The sequence below is a fragment of the Cryptomeria japonica genome, chromosome 9 (genome assembly GCF_030272615.1).
Source record: "Cryptomeria japonica chromosome 9, Sugi_1.0, whole genome shotgun sequence".
NCBI classification, from domain to species: Eukaryota; Viridiplantae; Streptophyta; class Pinopsida; order Cupressales; family Cupressaceae; genus Cryptomeria; species Cryptomeria japonica.
The window spans coordinates 373,892,062-373,902,005 of record NC_081413.1 but is presented as its reverse complement, the minus strand read 5'-3'; the positions used below and the strand labels follow the sequence as shown (position 1 = coordinate 373,902,005).

Below are 9,944 nucleotides of genomic sequence, written 5' to 3'. Positions count from 1 at the left end.
GTGTGCGCCAAAATCAGATTTTGACGATATTGACTCTACTATCGGGACTTGCTTCTTGAAACCTTGTTGTGCCTCTAGACATTGATTTTGATGCTCCAAAACTGCGTCTTTCGAGCCACAAGCTCCGAAATGAGCTTCTGACAGAATGATGTGCGTCAAAATGGAATTTTGACCCTACAAGATTCAGAATAGGGACTTGCTTCTTGAAACCTTTTTGTGGCTGAAAACATTGATTTTGATGTTCCCAAATCAGGGCTTTCAAGGCACAAGCTCCGAAATGAGGTTCTAAGAGCACTATGTCTTGAAACCTAGTTGTGCATTTAAACATTGATTTTGATGTTTTGAAAATGGAGCTTTTGAGCAACAAGCTCCGAAACGAGGTTCTAAGAGAACGATGTGCATCAAAATCACGTTTTGACACTACAAGCTCCGGAATAGGGACTTGCGTCATGAAAGCTCGTTGTGCCTCTAGACACGAATTTTGATGCTTTGAAATTGAAGATTTTGAGGCATAAGCTCCAAAACAAAGTTCTAAGAACGCAATGTGCGTCAAAATCAAATTTTGACGCTACCGGCTCAAGAATCCGGACTTGCATCTTGAAACCTTGTTTTGCCTCGAAACATCGATTTTGATGCTGCAAAATTGGGCCTTTTCAGCCAAAATTTCTAAAACAGGGTTCTAAGAGCACAATGTGCATCAAAATTGAATTTTGATGCTACTGGCTCTAGAATCGGGGCTTACATCTTGGAACCTTGTTATGCCTCAAAACACTTATTTTGATGCTTCGAAACTAGGGCTTTCGAGGCACAAGCTTCAAAATGAGGTTCTAAGAGCATGATGTGCGCCAAAATCAAATTTTGACGCTATTGACTCTAGAATCGAGACTTGCATCTTGAAACCTTGTTGTTCCTCCAAACATTGATTTTGATGCTCCAAAACAGGAGCTTTCGAGGCACAAACTCCGAAATGATCTTCTAAAAGAATGATGTGCGTCAAAATGGAATTTTGATGCTACAGTCTCTAGAACTAGACTTGCTTCTGGAAACTTTGTTGTGCCTGAAAACATTGATTTTGATGTTTCAAAATCAGGGCTTTCAAGGCACAAGCTTCGAAATGAGGGTCTATGAACACGATGTACATCAAAATTGTGTTTTGACACTACCGACTCTGGAATTGGGACTTGTGTCTTGAAACCTTGTTGTGCCTCCAAACACTAATTTTTATGCTTCAAAAATGAGGCTTTTGAGGAACAACTTCCGAAATGAGGTTCTAAGAACACCATTTTGTCAAAATCATGTTTTGACACTATAAGCTTGAGAATCGGGACTTGTGTCTTGAAACATTTTTGTGCCTTTAAACATTGATTTCGATGTTTTAAAACTAGATCTTTCAAGCCACACACTCCGAAATGAGGTTCTAAGAGCACGATGTGCATCAAAATCATGTTTTGACACTATAAGCTCCGGAATAGGGACTTGCATCTTGAAAGCTTGTTGTGCCTCCAAACACCAATTTTGATAATTCAAAACTAAAGATTTTGAGGCATAAGCTCTAAAACAAGGTTGTAAGAGCAGGATGTGCGTCAAAATCAAATTTTGACACTACCGGCTCCAGAATCAGGACTTGCATCTTGAAACCTTGTTGTCCCTCCAAACATCGATTTTGATGCTCCAAAATTAGGGCTTTTGAGGCACAATTTCTAAAATAGGGTTCTAACAGCACAATTTGCATCAATATTGAATTTTGATGCTACTCGCTCTAGAATCAGGGCTTGCATCTTGAAACCTTGTTTTGCCTCAAAACACTAATTTTGATTCTCTGAAACAAGGGCTTTCGAGGCACAATCTTCAAAATAAGGTTTTAAGAGCATGATGTGCACCAAAATCAGATTTTTACGCTATTGACCCTAGACTCGGGACTTGCATCTTGAAACCTATTGTGCCTCAAAACATTGTTTTTCATGTTCCAAAATCAGGGCTTTCACGGCACAAGCTCTGTAATGAGGTTCTGAGACTACGATGTACATCAAAATTGTATTTTGACACAACCGACTTTGGAATTAGGACTTGTGTCTTGAAACCTTCTTGTGGCTCCAAACAGTACGTGCACAAGCTTTGAAATGATGTTCTAAGAGCACGATGTGCACCAAAATCAGCCTTTTGTGCCTCCAAATACCAATTCTGATGCTTCGAAATCGAAGATTTTGAGGCATAAGCTCCAAAACACGGTTCTAAGAGCACGATGTCAAATTTTGAAGCTACCGGCTCCAGAATCAAGATTTGCATCTTGAAACCTTGTTGTGCCTCCAAACATCGATTTTGATGCTGCAAAACTAGGGCTTTTGAGCCACAATTTCTAAAACAGGGTTCTAAGAGCACAATGTGCATCAAAATTGAATTTTGATGCTACTGGCTCTAGAATCAGGGCTTGCATTTTGAAACCATGTTGTGCCTCAAAACATTGATTTTGATGTTCCCAAATTAGGGCTTTGAATACAAGCTCCGAACATTGTTGTTCCTCCAAACAATAATTTTTATGCTCCAAAAAGGAGGCTTTTGAGGCACAACCTTCGAAATGAGGTTCTAAGAACACCATGTTTGTCAAAATCGTGTTTTGACACTACTAGCTCCGGAATAGGGCATTGCGTTGTGAAAGCTTGTTGTGCCTCGAAATATTGATTTTAATGCTCCAAAACTGAGGCTTTTCAGGCACAATTTCTCAAACAAGGTTCTAAGAGCACAATGTGCATCAAAATTGAATTTTGATGCTACTGGCTCTAGAATCAGGACTTCCATCTTCAAACCTTGTTGTGCCTCCAAACATTGATTTTAATGCTCCAAAACTGGGTCTTTCAAGGCACAAGCTCCAAAATGAGCTTCTAAAAGAATGATGTGCGTCAAAATGGCTCTAGAATAGGGACTTGCTTCTTGAAACCTTGTTGTACCTCAAAACATTGATTTTGATGTTCCAAAATCAAGGCTTTGAAGGCACAAGCTCCAAAATGAACTTCTACGAGCATGATGTACATCAAAATTGCATTTTGACGCTACCGACTCTGGAATTGGCACTTGTGTCTTGAAACCTTGTTGTGCCTCCAAACACTAACTTTTATACTCCAAAAATGAGGCTTTTGAGGCACAACCTCTGAAATCTTGTTGTGCCTTCAATTGAAATATTACAACTAGTGGTTGATTTACCAATTCCGCCTTTTCCATAAACTGCTATTTTCATCTTTTCATCTCCTTTTATTTCTTTTTTATCTTCCGAACTTGTGATTCGTTTGATCTAATTTTGAGTTGAGCTTTGCCTTATTTATATTATATAATTGTAGCATGTTACATTGTTTGACATTGTTTTTTTTGTTTTGTTTTTTTAGCCCCCTCACATCTTAAACCTCATTCTCTCCTGAGTAAATGGAGGAAGCCAAGCAAAAGACCCTTCCTCCATTCCCAGATCAATGCAATTTTATTCATTAATTTGAAGCGGATGGAACTCCCCGCTAATTAAGAACTTAGTTCTCTTTATTCAAATAATAGAATAAAAAAACCAATTGACTGCATGGCAAATGATAAGAGGAGAAGATAGGTTTGGGATTCGATTTGGTTACTGCCTCCAAATGAATGCTTTTGTTATGTTATATGTGATGTCGTGTATGGTTATTTCAATGAATCAATGCAAAACCAAGGAAATAGTTTTGGAAAGATCCCAATCCTCCCATCGATTCAGTTTGTTCTTTTTTTAGATATCTCTATTTTATTATTAGATTTTGTTTTATGTATATAGCAACATACATACATAACATTTGTTATATGTATATACATATACACATAACATAATGTATCGTCAATCACTCATCATTTGATTCATGATAGAAAATCACAATGAATTGAATCCGGTCGATTTTTTTTACCGGGCGAACGACGGGGATCGAACCCGCGCGTGGTGGATTCACAATCCACTGCCTTAGAACCACTTGGCTACGTCCGCCCCAAACTAATTGACAGTCTCTGTCTACGGTCATTCCATTTCAAGAAGAATGGTTCTAAGCCCCGAAAATGAACTAATAATGAAACTATTATATTATTAGTTAGTTATGAACTCTTCAGTTCTGTTGGCAAGCTCGAAACATTGATTTTGATGTTTTGAAACTAGAGCTTTCGAGCGACACGCTCCGAAATGAGGTTTTAAGAGCACGATATGCATCAAAATCACGTTTTGACACTACAGGCTCCAAAACAAGGTTCTAAGAGCACGATGTGCGTCAAAATCGTATTTTGATGCTACCGGCTCTAGAATCAGGACTTGCTTCTTGAAACCTTGTTGTGCCTTCAAACATCGATTTTGATGCTCCAAAAATGGCGCTTTGAGGCACAATTTCTAAACAGGGTTCTAAGAGCACAATGTGTATCAAAATTGAATTTTGATATTACTGGCTCAAGAATCGGGACTTGCATCTTGAAACCTTTTTGTGCCTCCAAACATTGATTTTGATGCTCCAAAACTGGGTCTTTCAAGGCACAAGCTCTGAAATGAGCTTCTAAAACAATAATGTGCGTCAAAATGGAATTTTGACGCTACAATCTCCAGAATAGGGACTTGCTTCTTGATACCTTGTTGTGCCTCAAAACATTGATTTTGATGATCCAAAATCAGGGCTTTCAAGGCCCAAGCTCCGAAATCAGGTTCTAAAAGCACTATGTACATCAAAATTGCGTTTTGACGCTACAGCCCCTGGAATTGTGACTTGTGTCTTGAGACCTTGATGTGCCTCCAAACACTAATTTTTATACTCCATAAACAAGGATTTTCAGGCACAACCTCCAAAATGAGTTTCTAAGAACACCATGTTTGCCAAAATTGTATTTTGACGCTACTCGCTCTAGTATCGGGGCGTTCATCTTGAAACCTTGTTGTGCCTCAAAACACTGATTTTGATGCACAAGCTTCAAAATGAGGTTCTAAGAGCACGATGTGGGCCAAAATAAGGTTTTAATGCTATTGACTCTAGAATCGGGACTTGCATCTTCAAACCTTGTTATGCCTCCAAATATTGATTTTGATGCTCCAAAACTGGGTCTTTCGAGGGACAAGCTCCGAAATAAGCTTCTAAGAGAATGATGTGCGTCAAAATGGAATTTTGACGCTACAGGCTCCGGAATAGGGACTTGCTTCTTGAAACCTTGTTGTGCCTCAAAACATTATGATGTTCCAAAATCAGGGCTTTCAAGGCACAAGCTCCAAAATGAGGTTCTAAGAGCACGATGTACATCAAAATTGCGTTTTGACATTACCGACTCTAGAATTGGGACGTGTGTGTTGAAACCTTGTTGTGCCTCCAAACACTAATTTTTATGCTCCAAAATTGAGGCTTTTGAGGCACAACGTCCGAAATGAGGTTCTAAGAACACCATGTTTGTCAAAATCGTGTTTTGAAACCATCAGCTTCTGAATTGGGACTTGTGTCGTGAAACCTTGTTGTTCCTTTAAACATTGATTTTGATGTTTTTAAAGTGGAGCTTTCGAGCCACACGCTCCGAAATGAGGTTCTAAGAGCACGATGTGCATCAAAATCACGTTTTGACACTATGGGCTCCAGAATAGGGACTTGCGTCTTGAAAGCTTGTTGTCCCTCCAAACACCAATTTTGATGCTTTGAAACCAAATATTTTGAGGTATAAGCTCCAAAACAAGGTTCCAAGAGCACGATGTGCCTGAAATTTTTTTTTTGACGCTACCGGCTTAAGAATCAGGACTTGCATCAAGAAACCTTGTTGTGCCTCCAAAAATTGATTTTGATGATCCAAAACTGGAGCTTTTGATGCCTTGTTGTGCCTCAAAACACTGATTTTGATGCTCTGAAACCAGGGCTTTACAAGCTTCAAAATTAGTTTTTGATGCTATTGACTCTAGAATCGGGACTTGCATCTTGAAACCTTGTTGTGCTTCCAAACATTGATTTTGATTCTCCAAAACTAGGTCTTTTGAAGCACAAGCTCTGAAATGAGCTTTTAAGAGAATTATGTGCGTCAAAATGGAATTTTGACGCTACAAGCTCCGGAATAGGGACTTGTTTCTTGAAACCTTGTTGTGCCTCAAAACAATGATTTTGATGATCCAAAACTGGAGCTTTTGAGGCACAATTTCTAAAACAGGGTTCTAAGAGCACAATGTGCATGAAAATTGAATTTCAATGCTTCTGGCTCTAAAATGGGGGCTTGCATCTTGAAACCTTGTTGTGCCTCAAAACACTGATTTTGATGCTCCAAAATCAGGGCATTCGAGGCACAAGCTTTGAAATGAGATTCTAAGAGCACGATTTGTGCCAAAATCAGATTTTGATGCTATTGACTCTAGAATCGGGACTTGTATCTTGAAACCCTGGTGTGCCTCAAAACATTGATTTTGATGCTCCAAAGCTGGGTCTTTCAAGGCAGAAGATCCGAAATGAGCTTCTAAGAGAATGCGTCAAAATAGAATTTTGATGCTACAGGCTCCGGAATAGGGACTTGCTTCTTGAAACCTTGTTGTGCCTCAAAACATTGATTTTAATATTCCAAAATCAGGGCTTTGAAGGCACAAGCTCCGAAATGAGCTTCTATGAGCAAGATGTACGTCAAAATTGCGTTTTGACGCTACCAACTCTGGAATTGGGACATGTGTCTTGAAACCCTGTTGTGCCTCCAAACACTAATTTTTATGCTCCAAAAATGAGGCTTTTGAGGCACAACCTCTAAAATGAGGTTCTAAGAACACCATGTTTGTCAAAATCATGTTTTGTCGCTATCAGCTTGAGAATCGGGACTTGTGTCTTGAAAACTTGTTGTGCCTTTAAACATTGATTTTGATGTTCTGAAATTGGAGTTTTCGATCCACACGGTCCAAAACGAGGTTCTAAAATAGGGTTCTAAGAGCACAATGTGCATCAAAATTGAATTTTGATGCTTCTTTCTCTAGAATCGGGGCTTGCATCTTGAAACCTTGTTGTGTCTCTAAACATCGATTTTGATGCTCCAAAACTGGGGCTTTTGAGGCACAATTTCTAAAACAGGCTTCTAAGAGCACAATGTGCATCAAAATTGAATTTTGATGCTACTGGCTCTTGAATCGGGGCTTGCATCTTGAAAGCTTCTATTGCCTCAAAACACTAATTTTGATGCTCTGAAATCGGGTCTTTCGAGGCACAAGCTTCGAAATGAGGTTCTAAGAGTATGATGTGCACGAAAATCAGATTTTGATGCTATTGACTCTAGAATCGGGACTTGCATTTTGAAACCTTGTTGTGCCTCAAAACATTGATTTTGATGCTCCAAAACTAGGTCTTTCGAGGCAGAAATTCTGAAATCAACTTCCAAGAGAATCATGTGTGTCAAAATGGAATTTTGATGCTACGGGCTCTGGAGTAGGGACTTGCTTCTTTAAACATTGTTGTGCCTCAATAAATTGATTTTCATGTTCCAAAATCAGGGCTTTGAAGGCACAAGCTCTGAAATGAGGTTCTAAGAGCATGATGTATATCAAAATTGCGTTTTGACACTACCAACTGTGAAATTGGGACTCATGTCTTGAAACCTTGTTGTGCCTTCAAACACTTTTTTTATGCTAAAAAAATGAGGCTTTTGAGGCACAACCTCCGAAATGAGTTTCTAAGAACACCATGTTTGTCAAAATCGTGTTTTGACGCTATCAACTTGAGAATTGGGAATTGTGTCTTTCAACCTTGTTGTGCCTTTAAACATTGATTTTGATGTTTTGAAACTGGAGCTTTCGAGCCACACACTTTGAAATGAAGTTTTAAGAGCACACTGTGCATCAAAATCACGTTTTGACAATACAGGCTCCGGAATAGGGACTTGTGTCTTGAAAGCTTGTTGTGCCTCCAAACACCAATTTTGATGCTTTGAAACCAAAGATTTTGAGGCATAAGCTCCAAAACAAGGTTTTGAGAGCACAATGTGCGTCAAAATCAAATTTTGACGCTACTGGCTCCAGAATGAGGACTTGCATCATGAAACCTTGTTGTGCCTCCAAACATTGATTTTGATGCTAAAAAAATGGGTCTTTCGAGGCACAAGCTCCGAAGTGAGCTTCTAAGAGAATGATGTGCGTCAAAATGGAATTTTGATTGTACAAGCTCTGGAATACGGTCTTACTTCTTGAAACCTTGTTGCGCCTCAAAACATTGATTTTGATGTTCCAAAATCAGGGCTTTCAAGGCACAAGCTCTGAAATGAGGTTCTAAGTGCATGATGTACATCAAAATTGTGTTTTGAGGCTACTGACTCTGGAATTAGGACTTTTGTCTCGAAACCTTGTTGTGCCTCCAAACACTAATTTTTATGCTCCAAAAATGAGGCTTTTGAGGCACAACCTCCGAAATGAGGTTCTAAGAACACCATGTTTGTCAAAATCATGTTTTGATGCTATCATCAGCATGAGAATCAGGAATTGTGTCTCGAAACCTTATTGTGTCTTTAAACATTAATTTTGATGTTTTGAAACTCGAGCTTTCGAGACACATGCTCCGAAACGAGGTTCTAACATTACAATGTGCATCAAAATCATGTTTTGACACTACAGGCTCTTGAATAGTGACTTACGTCTTGAAATCTTGTTGTGCCTCCAAACACCAATTTCGATGCATATTTTCTAAAATAGGGTTCTAAGAGCGCAATGTGCATCAAAATTGAATTTTGATGCTACTGGCTATAGAATTAGGGCTTGCATCTTGAAACCTTGTTGTGCCTCAAAATATTGATTTTGATGCTCCAAAACTGGGGCTTTCGAGCCACAAGCTTCGAAATAAGGTTCTAAGAGTACGATGTGTTCCAAAATCATATATTGACGCTATTGACTCTAGAATCGATACTTGCATGTTGAAACGTTGTTGTGCCTCCAAACAATGATTTTGATGCTCCAAAACTGGGTCTTTCGAGGCACAAACTCTGAAATGAGCTTCTAAGATATGTGTGTCAAAATGAAATTTTGATGCTACAGGCTCCGAAATAGGGACTTGCTTCTTGAAACCTTATTTTGCCTCAAAACACTGATTTTGATGTTCCAAAATCAGGGCTTTCAAGGCACAAGCTCCAAAATGAGGTTCTAAGAGACCACGATGTACATCAAAATTGCATCTTGAAACCTTGTTGTGCCTCCAAACAACGATTTTGATGATCCAAAACTAGAGCTTTTGAGGAACAATTTCTAAAACTGGGTTCTAAGAGCACAATGTGCATCAAAATTGAATTTTGATGTTACTGGCTCTAGAATCAGGGCTTGCATCTTCATACTTTGTTGTACCTCAAAACACTGATTTTGATGCTCTGAAATCGGAGCTTTCACGATGTGCGCCAAAATCAGATTTTAATGCTATTGACTCTAGAATCGGGACTTGCATCTTGAAACATTGTTGAGCCTCCAAACATTGATTTTGATGCTCCAAAACTCGGTCTTTCAAGGCAAAAGCTCTAAAATGAGCTTCTAAGAGAATGATGTGCATCAAAACTCGGTCTTTCGAGGCAAAAGCTCTGAATTTTGACGCTACAGGCTCTGGAATAGGGACTTGCTTCTTGAAACCTTATTGTGCCTCAAAACATTGATTTTGATGCTCCAAAATCAGGGCTTTTAAGGCACAAGCTCCGAAATGAGGTTCTAAGAGCACGATGTACATCAAAATTGCGTTTTGACATTACGGACTCTAGAATTGGGACATGTGTGTTGAAACCTTATTGTGCCTTTAAACATTGATTTTGATGTTTCCAAATTGGAGATTTCAAGCCACACGCTCCGAAATGAGGTTCTAAAAGCACAATGTGCATCAAAATCACGTTTTGACACTACAGGCTCCGGAATAGGGACTTGCCTTTTGAAAGCCTATTGTGCCCCCAAACACCAATTTTGATGCTTCAAAACCAAAGATTTTGAGGCATAAGTTCCAAAACAAGGT

The 9,944-nt window shown here is 39.0% G+C and overlaps 1 non-coding gene across 1 annotated transcript; it reads right to left on the bottom strand.

Moving 5' to 3' along the window:
- Nucleotides 1-3,913: 3,913 nt before the first annotated feature.
- TRNAH-GUG (transfer RNA histidin (anticodon GUG)) lies at nucleotides 3,914-3,988 on the bottom strand. The gene has a single exon. It is a non-coding gene; the product is annotated as a tRNA-His (tRNA).
- Between the last annotated feature and the right edge of the window lie 5,956 nt (nucleotides 3,989-9,944).